The sequence below is a fragment of the Manis javanica genome, chromosome 1 (genome assembly GCF_040802235.1).
Source record: "Manis javanica isolate MJ-LG chromosome 1, MJ_LKY, whole genome shotgun sequence".
NCBI classification, from domain to species: Eukaryota; Metazoa; Chordata; class Mammalia; order Pholidota; family Manidae; genus Manis; species Manis javanica.
Window position 1 is genome coordinate 166085168 of NC_133156.1, and position 20122 is coordinate 166105289.

Here is a 20122-nt window from a genome sequence, read left to right on the forward strand (position 1 = left end):
GGGCTCCCTCATAAAAGATCTCCAACAGTAGACGTTTTATTATAAAATGCAAAATGTGTCTCTCCAATACAGCCCTCGAAAGATAGGGGGACACAGCGTGAGGGAGGTGGATGAGATGAGAGATGAGATCCGGAACCAGATGGGAGCTGGGGGTATGCTCTTCCCTTAGGACTAAGGTCTGCTGGCCTAGCATCCTTTAACCCACAATGTGCACTGAAGGCTTACTATGTTCTAAAGATTTTGTAGAAAGAGTAGTAAAAACTCTTGTCATGAGCATAGGATGGAGACTCTTTTGAGAAGCAGAGCGAATTTCATACCCACTCATTTCAAAAGAAAAAGGAATGATAGTGCCAGACTGGCTGCTGCCTTGACTCACCGAGGAGACTGGGCAGGAGGGCCAGCCTCGTGTGGCCATGACAGAAGTGAAACAGCCATTTGGCATCGATAACAAAACACCACTTATTTGAGGAGGTACATCCAGTTTAAGTGACATGGCATCACTGAAATGTCCTAGTGTGGTCCAGCATGCTGCAGGAGCTCAGAGAATGTTCATGCCTTCCAATGTGCCCTGAAGCTTTTGAAGCTACCTCAATTGGTCAGGGATCTGATGTGGTTTTGCTAGGTTGCCCAAGTCTATATGGTGTGGACTCCAGCGGCTGTTCTGGGGCTGCTAGGGCAGCTCTGCATCCCTCCAGGAATACCCTAGTGTCCACCAAGGCTATCTTTCCAGTGTCCTTCACACCCCAGGCTGGAACCCTCATCTCTGCCCAGCCCTGAAGTCAGGGGCAGGGGGGCTGTGCTCCTGGAAGCCAGCACAGCCCTTGATGCTTGGAAGGCGACACATAACTTTTTATTACAGAACCAATAAATGATGAATGGTGAGAAAGAGGGCAAGACAAAGATATGGCTGATGCCTTTCTTTCCGTCTGAAAACTGGTCACTCAGCTTGTTCCAGCCTCTCTAAGCAGAGCTTCAACATTGACAATTCAAATGCGGTTTTAAAGTTGAATGTCAGAAGGGGGAATAAATTTATTTTCAGTCCTCTTATGCATGTATATTGCATAGACATGTAATATAGCATATATGGTAGAGTGGAGGTCAGCAAGTCTTACAGTTGAAGTTCATTCTTCCCAGGACCCTCGGTGCAGCCGAGCTCCGCACAGGCTTCCAGGCACAGAACGGCCAGGAGCTGGGCCTCTTCTGCCCTCCTGCCTGCAGCCTCCCAGGCCTGCCGTGTGGTCCTCTAGTCTTGCTGCTCGGCAGTTGCTCAGGTTCACACAAAGAGCTCATATTTTATAGACTAAGAGCTCCCTTCTTGTTGGCAAACTCATAAATCAAATTGCTTAGGTTTCATGTTCAGGTACTTTTAAAGTTTTCTTTATAAAATTTGTGTAAGAATAAGCTCTCACTGGAAATAATCTGCACCATAGGGATAAGGCCCCTGTTTTGGCCCCCCCACTTTCCGTCTGTGTTCTCTCAGCACTGGCTGGGCATCTCCTTTATGCGTGTTTCTCTTGGATTGTTGGTCTTTTTTCTTATAGATTGATAGGAATTCTTGATAGAGCTTGGATAGTAATCCAGAACTTAGGCATGTGTGTATACATTTCTGTATATATATAGATGTATGTGGGTATGTGTATACATACTCATGTACATAAATACACACACACACATATATGTTCCAAATATCTTCTCCCACTCTGCTGCTTGCCTTTTATCTCGCTTCCAGTGATTTCCAATTTTAAATCCGAAGTTTCACATTTTGACGAAAGCTGACATCACTCTTTCTGTTTGCCTTTGTGATTTGCTAATTCTTGGAAAAGTTTACTGTTTGCTTCTTGCTTTTGGGTCTCCCCCTCCCTGCCCAGGTGGGGCGTTGAGGTAATCTGAGTCAGTCCGGGGGTTGATCTTTGAACAAAGTTTTACTTTATCTCCGGTCACTGTTTGCTAACTCATTTGAGAATTTTGCCAAAGATCAGTATCAGAAGCACCGGCCTATGGTTTACACAGTCTGCTCCTTGGAAAACTAGGGCATGTGTCTGCCCTGCTTTTCTGGCATTTCTGAGAGAGAACGCTTTCTGCATGACCTTCCATTGGCCAGGCTCCTCAAAGGGAAACATTCACCAGTAGAAAAAACTACATCCTTTTCTGCAGTGGAAATACATGGCAGAAAACAAACCTGATCTCAGCCATAGTTTTAAAAACATGGCTTTTAGACTGTAAGAGCTCACCAGTCCTTTCTGCCCCCGTCACCATTTGAGATTGTAACTTCAAATCCCACACAGTATTCTCAGGCCATGTTACCCCTGTGCAACTACTTTTAAGTGTATATATGTGGAGTGCTAGGTTCTTGTGGAGGGGCACAAAGATGGCACCTCGAAGCCTCTCGGTTAGGGGTATACCCTCCCATGCTCTGATAGCCCATCAGTGCATTCTACTCTTATGTCTTTTCTGGCCAACCCCCTTCTCCCACTGAGGATTTTCAAAACCTGTCTTGCCATTGAAAGCAAAGAGCCCCAGTTGCTTCAGAAAAATACGTAAGATGGAAAATCCACTCACTGATTATGAGTGACCTACAGACCTAGAAACGGCAAGTGGGGACTTTAGGATGCTACGCAGGTCCTGCCATGGGAGTGACAGAAAAATGGCCTCTTCCTTTGTGGTCATTTCATCCTGGAACATGACAATCAGTCTCCAGTGAAAGTACATTATGGTATTGCCTTCTTCCTCTTGGAAACATTCTGGGAGGAGGCCTGCAGTCCCCTGAGGGCACCATGTGGGAAAATGAACAACAGTAGCTGGGGTCAGAGGACAAGGGTAGGACCTCTCTCTCCCTCTTACTCCTGTGGTGTCTTGGGCTAGTCCCCTCTCCTCTCTGGGCTTGTTTTCTTGTCTGCAAAATGGAGAGGATCCTGTCTCCATCCCCATGCTTAGAAAATTGACACAAAAAAAATCCCACCAATGAAAAGCTATGGAATTGTTGGAGGGCCTCCTCAGGGGCTCTGCTGCCTCACTTAACACACTGGCACCCTCTCGGAGGTCTGGTTAATGATCTTCCTCATATGGTAGAATACTGGCCAAGTCTACCCCTTTTACTTTTTAAAATAAATATCTGAGACACAAAAGTTATAAACTTCTTTAAAAAGTTTTATGAAATGTGTAGGATTAAACCCAACATTTAGATTATTGGTAGAAATGTCTTTTAGGGGTCCTGGTTTTCTAAAACTGAATGTGGGAACACTGTACCTCAGAGTTAGCGTCTGGGCCCAGAGGCCCCACAGCCAGGGCCCAGGGTAGAGTGCTTCACTTGCACAGCGTTGCCTCTGGGTCTGTGCCCGCCCCTCCCGTGGGGGCCCTGCCTGTCTGAAGACAGCCTTACTTACCTCAGAAATCCTGACCCGATATGTAGTCTATTCATATTGTCAAAACAGTTCCTGCCCTGAACCTTTTGTTGTAGAGTTCTTGTTAGGCAAATCTCCCCACTGGACTGTGTGGAGCCTGATTTTTAAAGGCACTCCTGAGGTGATTTTGAAAACCAGCCCAGGAAACTGGAAAGGAGTAATTCCTAGAATCCTGCGTGACTGCTCGGTTCACTTACAGTTTCTAGTGCCAAGAGGGATCCGGGGTACAGAGCAGCTGATGACAGGAGCATCTTGCCAACTAGAGACAGAGGGTGACTGGAGGGGAGACAGGGCTCTGTGCCCAGCTGCAGGGGAGGAAGCTTCTGGAAGTCCTCTGGGACTGTGTGGGTTTCTCTGCTAAGCTTCCATTAACAAGGGTTTCAGTCCTGGCCAGCCCTACACCAGGCCTCCCCTCTCCTGTCTCCACCCAGATCTTCCCCAACTTCATTGCCTCCACAAGGACTTCTGTCCAGCTTCCATCCCAACGTCTGTCCCTTAGTTTCTCCTCTTCAACTTCCCTTTCCCCCTTTCAGTGTCATGTGTTGCTTACCTCCCTTCCCAGCCCCCAGCAACACTAATCGAAGAAGACTTATCCAGACTGTGGTGTAAACCTGCAGTGGGTCTGCAGATAGCCTGGGGGACACAGGGGTGGTGAGTCCCCCTCTGCCAGGCTGGGAAATGCATCTCTCTGATCACCTCACCTGCAAAGTAGCTCAATAATGCCAGCCTTGTGGATTGGGATGGTCACCCTAGGTAAGAAGAGTCATGTTAAAAATATTCCCTAAGGTCCTCCAAAAATAAATACAAGGGATTGTGAATAAAATGTTAAAGTAATCTCTCTCCTTTCCCTTCCCTGTGTGAGGTCATGCATCATTTGTCTCTGAGAGTGAGTCAACAAGGTGTTTCCTGGTAACTCAAGCATCAAGGTGAACCTTGAAGATACTTAAGTGACATATGTTTTTCTTCTAGCATTTTTGTTGACTGTAGTTTTAAAACTACACATATATGGCCTTTGGAAAGAGGGGGCGAAGATTGGAGGTGAATGTTTTCTTCAGGACCCAGGTCCAGTTAGGAATCTGAGCTGCTGGTGCACCTCTACCTGTTAAGTTTAAGTGTTATGCAAATTAGCACCACCCACCTTCTGTAGCCTTGAGCCCCGCCCACTGGCCCTGACCCTTCGCCAAGGCCCAAGACTGGGGTTCATTTTGCGCTGTCAGAATTCTCCCATCCGCATTTTAAATCCCTTTGCTTTCTTTGCCCTGTTTGCCTTTTGCAGCCAGCTGGCATCTCCTGCCTCTGTCCCTGCTTCTAGCCCCCTGCTGCTGAGCCCTAGATTCTCAACCCTGAGGGGCTGGAGAGAAGGCCCTCGTTATATTTGTATAAAACACCTCCCACTCCGTGGCTGGGTGTGTTCTCCAGATTTAGTTTAGAAGAGTCATTTTCTGTTTCCTTAGGGAATTGTGCTACCAGCATGACTAGTTTATTGGAAGGATCCAATAAAGAAAGCAGCGGGTGGTCTTTCGAATTTGGGTTATAATATGATCATTTTATATTAGGAGACAGCAGCAGAGTTTAGTAGCTCAAAGCCTGGGCTGCTTGGCTTGAATCTCAACTTTGCCATTACCAGCTCTGTGGGGTTTTGACCTCTTGAAACAATTTTATGCCAGGAGTGGAGGAGAGGCAGAGGTGAGCCTCTCTGCTGAATCCTGTCCAGCCCTTACACTGGGGCCCCCAGACTAGGGGGCAGTGAGGACACCCGCTCCTCCCAGGAGAAGAGAAAGGGGGTACCTTGTGCTCTGGAGAGCAGGGGGCTGAGGAGAGATGGTGCCTGTTTTATCGCATATATAGCCCAATGTGGAGTGATTTTGGATATGATGCATTCTTAAGCATGTTTTGTAAGATTCAGACCACTCTGAACTAAGAATAATCCTTGTCAATAAAACAGAAATAATAAAAATAGTAGTTACTTAATAAGGTTATTGTGGAGATTAAATAGTTATGCACATAAAGTGCTGAGAACAGGGCCCAGGACAGGGTGCGCACTTAATAAAAGTGGTACAGGGTCTCTTTGCCTCCTGGAAGAGCATTTCCAAAATCACTTTCAAATTACTTTCCCCTTTTTTTAAAATCAAAGGATGTCCCAAAAGCCCAGGCATAATGTGGGCAAGGCTCTTTTTGTTCTGTTTTTTATGGTCCTATCTTAACTGGCTGTCCCCTTCTCTAGAGTGACCTCAAGGATACTGAAGGATACTGTGTAATCTCCGAGGGATGGGGCTCAGAGGCCTTCCACGTCCATGGACACTTTCTGGGCTTTCACAGCAGTGGAGAGGCAGTACTCTCTGCTCCCTGTTGGGGACTGTGGCTGGAGGTCCCACTTTCCCAGAGTTCTCTGTCACACCCTGAGAACCTGTATGTCACCCTCCAAAAAGGCCTTTACCATGAGAAAAGACCTCTTGTGAGACCTTGGAAGAAGTGTCCAGTAGATTCTTTGTACATTTAACAGACTCAAGTCAATGCAAGACTTATCTGTAATATGAGGGAGCCCTGAGTTGAACAGAAACCTGCCCCGCACACTTAGTATGGTGCTGCCAATGGGGGGCAGTCAGAGCCGACTACATGTGGGCACAGAGCCAAGAAGCTGCCCAGGTGCTCATCCAGCTGAAAAGCCCCCGGGAAGCCTTGGTTGGCTGTGAAGATGGCTCACAGGCTGATGCAAAGGAGGCATCTTATCTTTGGGGTCTTTTTATTGATGTGTCATTGTTATTTTATTGTTAGGCCTAACATCTGAGTAAGAGATATTCTTCTAGCTCTTAGGGCAAAACTCTCCAGGAGGTCTCCTTGGAAGTGAGCAGTGAACAGCGTGGCATAACTGTGCTGGGAGGGAACTGTGTGGCCCTGGGAATCAGAGCATTGAGGCCATTCTTTGACTATGACTTACTGTGACCAATGAAATAGAGTTGAGGTCACAGGCTTCTTTTCCGGGAAGAGGCCTGTAAGCCCGGGCTTTATATCCCACATCCCCTGCTCACTGTCAGACTCTCTGAGTGGGAAATTTGCATCACTCTGCAGCCCTGAGTGGTGGTGATGCCTGACGGAGCCTTGCTGATCCGAGAGATGCAGGCAGCAAACAGATCCTCCTGCGCTGGCACGGACACTGAGCTCTGGGTTTGTTTGTGACCGCAGCATAACCAGCACTCCCTGATAGACACTGTGGACAGTTCACTGTTATTCCCTAAAAGCCGCAGTTACACATGCTCAGTGAGGCTTCAAGAACTTGGGAGCCAGGAGCCCTCTCCCATTTGACTGACAAGAAAACCTGCGCTGAGAGGGAAAGCCACATAGCTGATGCTGAGACTGCTCCCTAACCACCCACCACCCCGCAGACCGGGTGGCTTAGAAACAACAAACATTTCCTTCTCACAGTTCTGAGGCTGGAAATCCAAGATCAGGGTGCCAGCAGGGCGGCTTCTGGGGAAGACCCTCTCTGGGGTTGTGGACTGTCATCTCTTACTGTGAGCTCACATGGCAGAGAGAGGATGAGCGCACTCTCTGGGGTCTCTTATGAGGGTTCTGATCCCTTTCATGGGGCCTCTACCCACACGACCTATTTATGTCCTCAAGGCCCCATCTCCCAATACCACCACAATGGGAGTTAGGATTTCAACATATGAATTTGGGGGACCCAGACATTTATTCCATAATAGTGACATGCAGAAGAAAACTGTATGCCAAATAGGGCTTGTGATGAAGAAGAGAACGTGTGCCCCCCACCCTTTCAATAGAATGGCTCAGGTGGGACGGTGAGCCAGTATGGCCAGATCATCCATCTCTCAAGGGAAGTTGGAAAATGTAGATTATCTTATGTGAAAGGCAAGTTCTTGTTTTTAATCCTGACAAGCAATTAGAAAACTTAAAATGCATGTGTGCCAAGCAAAACACATCTCCAGACTGCATGTGTCCCCCAAGCCTCCGGTCTGTGACCTCTGGGAAGACCTAAAATCATTTGGCTGCTGGAAGGCATGTTACAGGGGGCAGAAACTCCTTGGCTAAACAAAGAGTACATCTGGAAATACCGTCTCCCGCGCGACATGGGTGGAACTGGCTGCCATCTGGACCATGGCACTTCAGAACTACCCCCTGCTGCACAGTGTCTGATGTTCTGTAGCTTGGGACTCAGTCCTGGTGTCGGGCTTTGTGTCCTGGCTAAAACTAGATTGGCCTTGACTGTCTGGTCAGTAGGTCCTCCCTTGGTGATAGCAAGTCTGAAGACACTGAAGTAGGGCCCATGGGTGGGTATGGTGGGGAGGAACGACAAGCTGGGGTGGGTGTGTCTGGAGGCCAACTTGGCCTACTCTATGGTTTCCATTCTGGCCCACCTGGCACCCAAATTTGGCCTCCATCATGATCCCCAATGCCCAGCAATTCCCGAGACAGCTCAGTGAGCCTTGAGGGAGACTTTAGCTGGGCCAAAGGGGCAGCGGATGTAGAACTCCTAGAACCCAGTCCTCTCCAAAGCCTAGGGCATTTCCATCTGTGGCTGCTGTACTTATAAAGATGACTTTCCCTCCCCCAACCCCACCTGTTCAACTTCTTATTAAATTCAAACTGGTTATGGGAGCATATGGTCTTGTACACACTCTGGGAGGCTGAATATACCAATGGATAATGGCCAGACCAGATAGAAGACAGGGCTCAGGCCTGCAACCTGCAGTGATCAGTCCAGGAAGACAGATGAAAACATCTACCCCACCTTCCAAACTGCTGGCATTTGACTAGTAACTGAGAGCTTCCCTAACTTCTGTGGCTGGAGGCCACCTTAGGACTGACCAAAGAAAACCAAGTGCACACCCCTAACCGATCACATAGGATGCCTGGCCAACAGCAGTGAGCAAGCCTCCAGCCTCCCTCACTGACAGCCTCCAAGCAGGGCACACCTTGGGCTTCCCCCTTTTCCACTATGAAGCTTTCCCACACCCTGGCCTGCCTCAGTTTCTGCCAAATACAAATGGTAGTGTCTGGCTCCCTTTCTAGAACAAGCGCCAAATAAATAGCCATTGCCTGCTCTCCTGTGGGTGATTTTTATTCATTTCCGCAGCTCTCACACACGCACGCCATTTGCTTTGGAGCTGGAGTTGCCCCAGGCAGGCAGCAAAGGCCAACATAGTTGATTAAAATGCACCTGCATGCTCACACCAACGCTGCAGAACAGATTGGAGGGGACTGGTGGACCCATCTACCCCAGGTGGAGGGCAAGGAGGCCCAAGAGATGTTTGCAATCATTGTGTTTTGACCAAAGGCTATATTAACCTGGAGATAGCAGTGCCTTGGTCCTGTGGCAGACACAGCAAGTGCTTGAGACATGGGCCAGAGGATCTGCCTGAGTGGCCTGGGCACAGCACTCCACAGCCAGGCCGGCCCCGGAGAGGGCAGCAGTGCGTGGCCCACGTGGACAGGCAGCCAGACACCTCCTTGCCAGAGAGAGTCACACATGCTTTTAGCAGGTGAGATGCATCTCACGCTTTGAATCTATGAACATGAATAAACTCTCTATAACATTTCTATAGATATACTATATATAGCATGTACTAGAAAAAATAGTGTTTTCTCATATAAAAACAAATGCCATGGATGGAGAACTTCAAGTACCACATACCTGCACTTGGCAGGGAGAAGCAATTGGAAATTAAAGAAATAGAAATATTTAATAGTAATTAAAAAGAGGACTTGGGATTGCTCTGGAATGTATTCCTGGCTCCCCTGATCCTGGCAGGGGCCCCGAGAATGGGAAGAGAAGGTGCTAAAATATCTTCATTCTTCTTTAAGGATCTGCCAGTGACTTGAACCAAGGTCTCAGTTCTGCTCCTGCTAATTAGGCTGACCTTGTGGAATCTGCCAGAAGAAGAAAAGCAGTCTAGAAGGCTGCTCTGCCCTGGTCTCTACAGGTTCTGTGCCATCACGTGACACAGCAGTTACTATGGAGATGATCGGTCATGAGTGGACTGTCCACAAGTTGAACTTGCATCTGACAAGTCAAATTTGTCAGTTTGGGGGAAAAGTAAAGAGGGTTACTATTTTTTCCTTGGCTCCTGATGATGCTATCTTTCCCTTTCCAGCTGGGTAGACTTTTTCCATATTGTGATTATGAGCTGAAGAAAGATCGCTTTATTCTCTCTTGTGTACTATAACGTCCACTAGAAATTTACGTAGCTGGCACCAATGATGCTCCATGGTAATTTCTGGATAAAACAAAACATCCTGCAGTTCAACTATAGACCTAAACGTGGGGCACCAACCATAGACGTGCCTCTTCTGTGAAGGGAATGGCATGCCAATGACTGGGCTTTCTCTGCAACAGGTATATTTCATTCCTTCATTGGCATGGACTGCCCTTCCAGCACATTCTGATAGTCATGTGTGTGTACACATGTGCATGAGTATGTGCACCACTTCCCTTTGTCCCTCAGCAGGGGGACTTTAACGGACTGGCTTTATTAGATTAAAAGTGGAACATCCATTTAATAAGGGCCACCCCCTCAAGTCAACCATGGAGCCAGACGAAGAAGGGAGAGGCAGGCTGCCTGTGCAGCCCTAGAAGGGCATCAGCTGGCTTTGAGGGGAGGGTGGGAAAGGAGGCTCCTTTGCACTGCATGAGCCTCTCTCCTCGTTCAAAACATTCTTGTTTCCCCGAGGATGTTAGATTTAGCTCCCAACCAGGCCTAAGGTTATAGGAACAGTCTCCTGTCAATACTGGATGACCTTACCTGAAAGGAGCCCCAAGTCTGAGCACTACCACTTGGTGTGGGTGCAGCTCTTAGACCTGGCCGACACCTGCTAAGGGCTCCATCTCAGATAAATGGCTCCTCACTTTAAAGTCTTCTTAAACTGCCAAATAAGCCCAGGCCTGAACTGGGAAGGTGGATTCTGGGGATGGGGCCAGAGGAAGACTTCAGTGTGGGTGGCAAGGGTGCATCTGGATCCAGCGCTGCCCCCTCCCCTGTTAGCTATAGGGGCCAACAGAGCCCCTTAGTAATTCCATCAGCAGCAGGAGAGGATCCAGCAGGCACAGCCGCTCTGCCCTGGGCCATCCAGCTGCAGGGCCCTGAAGAGCAAACCAGGAGCGGTTCCTCCCGAAGCATCAGCAGGGACGTGAAGAACGCGATTTGGCTCTGCGACCCCCAGACAGACCCACTTCATCTGAGCCCGGCTGACCTGACTCGCGTGAGCTCTTTTTCATTCTCAGCCTCAGATTAACACTGGAAACCTCTACTTCCCCAACAGTAGGTTAAAAAGTCACCATTGGGATTTTCTCTGGTCAAGGATAGAAGGAATCTTGCTTAAGACTTTGATCTGGGAAATGGTAAAGAAACAAAACAAAAAAAACCATACAACTACAGGCATCTGCCTTTTCCTTCCTTTTTAACAGCTAAGGTGGGAGACTCCTTGTGTTCAGCAGAGCACATCAATACGTCTGGGGATACGGGCAGCAAGGCCTGGGGCTCAGAGAGACCCATGTCTATTGATAATCTGCTCTGCGTGGAAAAGGACCAGAACTGGGTCATGGAAGCTGGGAGCCAGGGGAGAGAAGGAGGGAGGAAGGGAGCTGGAGGCTGGTACCTAGGCAGGATTACCAGGGACAGTGTGGCAGGGAACAGGGACAGTTAGTTTCTTCTTGCGTATTTTCCAGTAACTCACCCAGCACCTCTGGCCGCAAGGGAGGACCCCAACTGAGGCTGGACTGTCCTGCTCCTCCTCCTCCTGGGTGTAGGACCAGGCCTGGAAGGGGACAGGGAACCAAGCTCCCTGGGCCTGCAAGGGTCTGACAAGCCTTCCCCACTGGGCATCTGCCTTGGGCAGCTGCCTGTGGACAGCAGGGGTGGGCACTGGTCACCTCACCTGCTGCAGCTCCCACAGCCGGGACCTGAGGCAAGTGGCTCAGGAGATGACTGTCCATGACACGTCCTGTGCTCAGTCTGGCCAGTGGGTGGCCTGGATTCAGTATGTGGGCCACAGGGTCCACCCTTCTCACGGCCCCAGCCCTCAGTGGCAGCCTTCGTGCCAGGTCCTGCAGTCAGACTGCGAGGTCCCAGCAGCGCCAGCCTGAGCTGGGGTCCTCCTGAGGCTAGAGGTGTCAGGTGAGTTACAGGGGATAAGTGGGGGCAAGTGGCTTCAGCTTAGAGGGAATGTGCATTGCCAGAGGCTGCCACGTGTGCTCCATGAGGGCCCTGAGGCCACCAGGTATAACTGGGCAGTCCCCTCCCTGCCTGGGACTCTGCATTCTAAGGCTGCCCTTGGCCATGCCCTTGGTGACCAAGGGGCCCATGTGGGAATGATGATCAGAGGACTGTTCCTCTTTGTAAGGCCACCCCTGCATGATGGCCAGGCCCTGCTGATGGTGTGTGGATGTACATGGACGCATGAGTGTTAGTGTGCCTGTACATGCATAGATATGTCTGACTGTGTGTGTGTATCTGTGTACATGTGTAAATGTGTGTGTCTGTATATTATGTGTCTATACATGAGTATGAGTTTCTGTATGTGAACATGTGTCTATACATGTGTGTACATGATATCTTGTGCACACGTGTGTGAATATATGTACACATGTGTGTGCATACATGTCTTTGTGACATGTGTACACCGATGTGCATGTCTGTGTATGAATATGTGCTGTGTGTACATTTGTGTATATATGTGTGAAGTGCATGTCAGTGTGTGTGTACATGTAGAAGTGTGGCCGTGGTGAGAGGTGAGTGGGGCTGGGCCCCGCTCTCTGGGTCAGTTTGGGAAGCTTTGGGCTTGTTGCTGGTCAGAGTGCTCACACCCCATGTCCTTAGCTGGGGCCCAGCCTGCCTCTCTCAGCTGAAATCACAGGATCTTGGGCTGCTCTGGGCTATCAGGGGCTCTTAAATTGGTAGAGGAAGTACTGTGTTTCAGACCTGAAACTCAGCCCTCGCCCAGGTGAGCAGACACTTAAGAATGTGGCTGTCAGCAGCCCCTGAGCTCAGTGGGCTGAGAAGAAGCCTAGAGTCTCCCCAGGTCCCCTTTACCTGTTCTGAGCCTGTCACAGATGCATTACCTCTCAATCTCCCAACTGCCCTGTAGATTGGCAACATTAGCCCATTTTATAGATACGGAAATGGGAACCCAGAGGCATGAAGCTAGGTCCCACACAGGTGTGCAACCCAGCAGGGGTCTGACCTGGGCTGGGGGCCAGCAGGGCCTGTGCCTGCTCCATGCCTGCGGACACCAGACCCCCAGCACCCACTGGGCACATGGCCTCTTGGGAAAGACGTCCAGTTTCGTGCCAGGGGTCCCTCATCCCTGTAGCCCCCTCTGTTCCTTATGGCCATAGAAAACAGCCAGCCCCTTTGCAGCCAATGGAGAAAGTGGGGGGTTCTTCCGGCCCCTCTGCTCTGTGAGTGGGGCCTGGCACTGGGAGACAGAGAGGGCCCCTCCCAGCTCTGTCTGCTCCCCCATCACCTTCCCTGTCAGCTGCATAGCACGGGAGTACCTTCAAGGCCAAGGGCTTTGCTGGGTATAAAGGAGGGGTGGCTGGAACACCAGAGAAGAAAAGGCAAAAATCACTGCCTTTTTTACATCATAGGGAACAAAGGAAAATGTTTTCTAAGTACAATAGCCTTAGAAGGTCCAATTAAAATAGAAGGTTTTTTGTAAAAGCAGCACAAAAGTCCCCAAATGATTACAACATTGTATTCGGGGAAAAGGCAATGCCACGGGCCGTTCCCGAGTGTCAGCTGTTCCTGCCACAGGAGCAAGCTGCAAGCACAGCGCCCAGCTCCTAGGCTGTAATCTGATTTTCCTGAGTGCTGCCAGGCACACATCTCTAGAAGCCCAGCGCTCTAGCTGCTTTTGTGAAAAGAGATGCAGGCCAGGAGCCAGAACCAGAAAATAAATACATAAAACCAGAAACCTCATGTGCTGATGCAGCTGAAAGGTAACAGATACGGGCCTTATGAAGAAGCCCTTCTCTCAGCCAGAACCACCGTCCCCAGCCCCCCACCAGATGCACTCCAGCTCACAGAGGGTGTGCGCTCCTGCCCCTGCCGAGCTGGGCTGGTGATGCAGGCCGAGTGTGCCCACACCCCCCAGGCCCCGCTCACTGCCACCTCCCACACTCCAGGGCCTTGGGGGCCATGGAGACCATCACCCACCCCTCCCAGGCTACCCAGACCAGTTCTCTCCAAGGACTTGGCTGGCTCTTCATTTACATCAGGGCCCATCTTTGTGGAGGTATCTTAGTGATGAGCTGAGGGTCGCCAGGCCAGTCCCCAGGGAGCTGCTCCTGTCCCCAAGCCTCAAGGCCACTGGCTGCCCTTTGAGACCCCCTGGATGCACAGATGCATACTGCCTGCACTGAGTGGGCAGGCAGGACCTCCGGAGGCCTGGGGCTCCTCCCTCTCTGCCCTGGCCCAGGCCTCGATGGGGTTGCTTCCTGCTTCCTATTGGATGAGAGGGACTGAAGTCACACCCATGGCCCACTGTGGGGCGGGTGCTATGGCAGGCGTCAGGAGAGGCCTCCACCAATCCACCCTCCTCAGCAGATAGCAGAGGGAGGTCTGAGTGGGGCTGCCACACAGCCCAGGGCCGGACAGTCTGGGCTGGAGTGCGCAGCTCAGCGGCCTGGGCCTCTGTCCTCATCTATAAAATGAGGGTGAAAATGGTACCCTCCTCACAGGCGTGACCTAAGGGTTAAACGAGGTTTTATGTGTAAATGCATACACTCACGTGTGTTATGAAATTACAGCAGGTTTGAATTGCACAGGTCCAGGTATACATCAGTTTTTTTCAGTAAATACATTGGAAATAATTTGGTAATTTGAGAGACTCTGGCTTTATTGTAAAAATAAAGTATATAATACATAATAGAATACAAAATATGTGTTAATCGACTGTTTATGTTATCAGTAAGGCACCAGTTGGTAGGCTATTAGTAGTTTAAGCTTTGGGGAAGTCAAAAGTGATGTGCAAATACTCTAATTTGTTATATATATATAATATATATGAATATATAGGTATACAAATACAAGTGAGATTTTAGATATAAGTTCATATGATATTATAAAAACATACAATGTTTAAGTACTTGGAACAATGCCTGGCACACGGTAAAGACCCCATAAACATTAGTCATTGTTGTTTTTGTCATTATTGTTATTATGACAAATAGGGGTTTGGAATCAGGCAGCCTGGGCTTAAAAGTCTCTATCTAGCCCCTTGAGATCCCCTGAGCAGAGGTGAATTTCCCCAACCTATCCAAGCCTTACTCAAATCAGTATTTTCAAATCAATTAGAAATTGTGGGCCTTAACCTGTGCACTTAAAAATAATTAAAATGGTAAAATTTATGTTATATATATTTTACCACAAAAATATATCTACCACATAAATTAATATTAGGTATTTATTTAGGTGTGTTGTATACTTATAATATACCAAGTATCATAAATACAGCAAACAAAGCCCATACTTCTAATGGTGGCATTACTTGCATGAGGTAAATTTATGGGATAAAAAGTGAGTTAAAGTCAGTTTTAAAAAATTTCTTGAGTAGTTGATCATGCAGGAGGTGCCAGAATATGGGCTGGTGGAACTTTGCAGAGGCCCTCACAACCATGAGTCTTGAGTCTGGCATCTACATTTGGGAGAAACCTTGGAAGTGGGATCATGGTGGCCTGGGAATCTGGGAAATGTCTGGACAAGATGCAATAGTGCCAGTGTCCCTGTGGTGATGGGATGGAGCAACTATGTGTAGTGTACCAAAGGCAAGCTGTGACCCTGAGAGTACTGCACTTGGGCCTCTGGACAAGATCTTCCGCTTGGGCAGCTGTCTAGAGGAGGATATTCTCATCATTGTGTAAGCAAGGGGCCCACCTGCCTTCTTGCCAGAACTTTCCAGAAAGCATGGTCTGGTACAATCTTATAATGCAACAGGCACTCTTGTGCTGAGCTCACCAGTCACTGCCAGGGTGACTCAAGGTGTGTTTATCAGAAAGCTCCAAGAGTGAAAGGATAGTTTTAGCATGATGCCTGTAGGTCTGAGGTGACCCAAGACTTAGGAGCTAAGGAGAGCTGTCCCTCATCACAAGGTACTCAAGTGGCCCAGGCAACCTGGCAGGGCCTCTGCCTTCCCACCAGGACAAGCCTGCTGCTTCACATGAGCCAGACAGCCTTCTGGGCAGAGGACAGGAAGAGCATGGCCATGGGTCCCCAGTGGGCACTGCAGAAGGGCCCTCCCGGCCTCAGTGCAGAGCCCAGCAGCGAAGCCTCATCTGCTGACCATCTGCCTATGCCAAGTGCCAAGCACCAGGCACATTCCCAGCTGCCCTTTGCTTTAATCCAGCTGACAAAGTCTCTAATTTGGGCCTCATGATCCCATTGTGCAGAAGTGAAATCTGAGGTTCAGAGATTCAACAACTGCCTGGTGTCCCAGCACCAGTAGGAAAAGCCATATTTGAACCTGCAGCCATCAACCACCCCCCAAAAAAACAACACTGTTTCTTCCACTGCAATAGTGCTCAAATTCCAGTGAATAATGTGCCACCATGTACCACATCTATTTACTATTTCTCTTTACATCAACTTTAAATTAACTCAGTTTTTATTTAGCCTTGTCTCAGGCAATAATAACCATGAAAATGGGTTTGATGTACAAGTTACACTTTTCCCTAGTCTCATTAACATTTTTCTATGACTGTTGAAATCATGCACACACCACCTGGCACCAGCTTACCAATCACCACACCCCCCACGCTTTGAGAAGCACCACAGTTGCGATGTGAGTAAAAGAAGAATTTTGTGTGTAAACACAAGCGGTTCTGACACTGGTCTTCAGTGATGAGTGTGTGGAGTTTGGGCTCGTCACTAGAGGTGATTCTGAGAGTACCCTGGCCAGTGGTACCCTTCCAGGGCAGCTGGGGGAAGAAATAGGCAGATGAAAAGGAGAAAAGCACCACTAAAATGTCAGCTAGTCGTGTGTGAGAACATGTTTTGTTTCCTAGGGCTACCATACACAAATAACCCAAAACTGAGTGACTGATAACAATAGACAATTATTCTCTCATGGAGGCTAGACTCCTGGAAGAAGGTGGCAGGCTGGCTGAGCTTTCTCTGAAGGCCCCGAGGAAGGACCCTGCTTTGCCTTGTCCAGCAGCCCTTGGCTTGTGGCTACATCACCCCCCATCTCTGCCTGTCTTCATATGGCCTTCCGCTTGCTCCTGGGTCTCTGTTTTCTCTTCTCAGAAGGCCACCAATCACTGAATTAGGCTCCACTTTACTCCAGTGAGAGCTCATCTTAATACATGATCTCTGCCAAGACCCTATAGTGTCAGGAAGGGACACAAGAATGGGTGGTCCCTGGTAGTGCAGGGCAGCTCCACCCTGGCAAGGAGGTGCAGGGATGCATCAAGTGCCTCTGGCCATCTCACTGCTGGCCCTGTGTGTATTCCTCTAGAACTTTCTGCCTTCATAAAGGGAGATGCTCAGACATCACCAGAGGATCTTCTGGGATTAAAATAGTATGGCTACATGACTTCAGTGGATGGAGTCTGAGGACATCCTCAACATTCGATCAGACACAGCAGATACATGACATTGGTCCCGCTGGGTCCACACTAAGCTGAGGTCATCACACAATTCACTGTAAATCACACATACTCATGGGCAAAGGAGACAGACTTCCATTTATGGGAAACAGAATGAGGGGAGTCCCCAGACAGGAAGGGCACCAGGCAAGGGACACACAGGGCCTGGGGCAGGGCCCCCTGTCACTGACTCTAAAGGGGCAGGCAGGGCAGGAGCCCTGAGTGTCCTGCACTTGTTTCCTGCTGACACCTAGTGTGGTTTGGATGGTTCTGGCCTCTGAAATAAGGGAGCAGCAGGGATGCACGCCCACAGCTGCTGGGTGCTGCCCGGGGCTTGGCTGGTGTTCCTCATTCACAGGTCAGTCTTGCATGAGAGAGAACATCACAGGCCTGGTGTGGCCCCTTGGTGTCTACAAGTTTCAAAACCATTTGAAAACAGCACCAGCATGTCCAGATGCCAGGCTCACAGGAAGCTGGCCCTGGAGTCTTGCACTGACCATTTGGGCAGCCCCTGTCCACCCTGCAGAAGCTGCCAGGAGGTGCTGGGGACACTGCAATGCCAATTGAGAGAAAGAGCAGATACTTCAGCCTGTGTGGGCTGGGGGGCCATCTGGGGGGCAGGCCCTTCTGTCACCACAGTCAGGCCGGCTTGGGCTCCTCCAGATCTATGGGCTACCTGCCACCTTCCTCCAATTAACTCAAAAGCTACCCTTGAGCAGCACCCACATTCCAGCTTTGGGTCAGGCTTTGACATACAAAGGCTCAAGTACCATCCAAGGGCTGAACCATTGACCACGTGGAGTGTAGAGATCAGACACACACACACACATGCTGTTGCGTGGGTATATATAGGCAGCATACTCCAGGAACACAGAGAAGGCTGCTGCTCTTGGTGTGAAAGGGCCCCTGTAGAGCTCTCTGGGTGTCTGCCCAGCTCACAATGTCTCTGTCTGGGAACTGCCTCCTGGATCACAGAGGTGTGCTGCAGGGAGCCACGGGTCCATAGGACCTTGCATTTGTCAGAGTCTCCAGAAAAACAGAACCAATAGGACACACACACACACACACACACACACAAAACGTGATTTATTGTAAAGAACTGGCTCACATGATTATGGAGGCTGAGAAGCCCCCAAAACTCCAGTTGGCAAGCTGGAGACCCAGGAGAGCTGAAGGTGTTGTTTCAGCTTGAGTCTCAGAGCCTGCGATTAGGAAAGACGGTGTCTCAGCTCTAGGTGAAAGCCAGTAAGCTCAAGACCCAGGAAGAGCTGATGTTTCAGCCAGAGTCTGAACGCAGGAGCAGACCAACATCCCAGCTCAAAGGCAATTCAGAGGAGGCTTTCACTGTTGCTGAAGAGGAGGTTGGCCTTTTGGGTCTATGCAGGCCTTCAACTGATTGGACGAGACCCACCCACATTAGGAAGAGCAATCTGTTTTATTCAATCTATCCATTTAAATGTTAAGATCATACCAAAGCACCCTTGCAGAAACACCCTATGAAGAATAATAGTTGACCAAACATTTGTGCCCCCTGAGGCCTGGTCCAGTTGACAAAAAATTAACCATCACAGACTTTAAGGCCATCAGACTCCCTCTTCAGAGGAATTTTCCAATGGGACAGACAGACCTGCCAGTTTCTGCTTTTCAGGACTTGGGACCTGGTGAGTAGAAGGCTTTCTCCCAGATATCATCCCAGCCTCCCTCTCCACCCTTGTGTCCCCCAAGACACCACCCTCCCTGCTTCCAAATCATGATCATATGCACACCTTTTCCCTTGAATGCACTTGGGCTAAGTCTCCTCACCCACCCCACCCTCTGCGAGCCTCAGCTCCTCTCTGTCAGGCCCTCCTTCCCCCTGGGGTTCATGGGTTCCTCCCACACGCTGCTATCACTGGGCTGGGTGGGTCCCAACAATCAGGCCTGACCAGAGTCATCTGTCCTCAGCTCTGTATCACGATCAGTGTGAAACTGAAGGCTGGGTTTTTATTTGTGTCTATGTTTCTTTTTATCGCCAGCCACTCACTTCCAGAGAGACACCTTGCCACCAGCGGGGTCACTGACCTGCCAGGCTGGGGTGCCTTTCAGTGCCCCCTGCAGTGCAAGTCTGAAAATGTTAACAGACAGAGTAAATGCCCTGCAGGTTGGAGTCTCCAGGAATGCCAGGATAGGAGAAGAAAGCAGAGAGTGGGGAGGGTGGCCTATACTGCATCCTCATGGCTGTATTTTTGTGGGGCACATGGAAATCTGGGGAGGGATCACAGCACCATGTTCTCCAGAGCATCTCTGTGGCCACAAAAAGCAAGGGGGACCAAATGCTCACTGGTCCTGTCCTATACCGCTGGGTTACCTCAGTTATAGGCCCCTGTTAGATTATTACCCCCATCAGATGCTCAAGGAGACTGAGGCTCAGACAGGCTAAGCAACATGCCCCAAGCACTTTGGGTTAGGCCTGGGCGGTCACAGGAGGAGAACGTGCATCCAGGCCCGGGTTATGCACCCACACTGTGCTGCGTGCAAGGGGAAAGGATGAGGAGGGGCTGGGACAGCAAGTTTATGCCAATAACCAGCCCTGCCCACTGAGCTGGGATCCTTGTTACAGTTCTGCAGACACACAGGCAAGCTAGTCCAGCTGGAAGTCCTCGAATGTTTGCCAAATAAGCATTTGCTGCAACCAACACACCAACAGCTACCTGCGTGCACTCCTCCCAACAGCCCACGTGTTTGCTTTGGTTCAATATGTCTGCCTGGTGGACAAACACTTCAGAGGGAAAACACTTCTGCTCAGCAGTATCTGTAGCAGCTTCAGAGTCCAGAGGGCCATGGGGTGCTCCCATACCAGCCCTGTGGCCAGCTGTGCAAAGTCAGAGGTTGATGGGCCTTCACCAAGACTGCTGCTTGGCAGTGACCTTCTTGCAGAGAAGATTCCACAGACAGGCAAGGACAGGCCACCAAGTTAACATGCAGGCAAAAGGTGAGGCCAGGGTGGGCCCTGAGCAGGTAACACAGGGGAGTGCAAGCTGAGGAAGCCGCAGCTGACAGGTGGTGGAGGGGTGACTTGGGAGGCGGGGTCCAAGAGCAGCGAAGGTCTAGGTCCTAGGCAGAAGGAAAGCAGAGCCAGGGA

General features: G+C 49.7%; 1 long non-coding RNA gene across 4 annotated transcripts in view; it reads right to left on the minus strand.

The window, feature by feature from the left end:
- The window catches only part of LOC108394829 (uncharacterized), a 269317-nt gene that overhangs the window by 83010 nt on the left and 166185 nt on the right, over positions 1–20122 (minus strand). For 2 of the 4 annotated variants that reach the window (XR_012133169.1, XR_005056960.2), the window contains one exon: positions 376–20094. The exons of the other annotated variants lie outside the window; for them this stretch is intronic. This is a non-coding gene — a long non-coding RNA (uncharacterized lncRNA). Of the gene's footprint in view, positions 1–375; positions 20095–20122 lie in introns of those variants that run through there. 4 annotated transcript variants of the gene reach the window in all.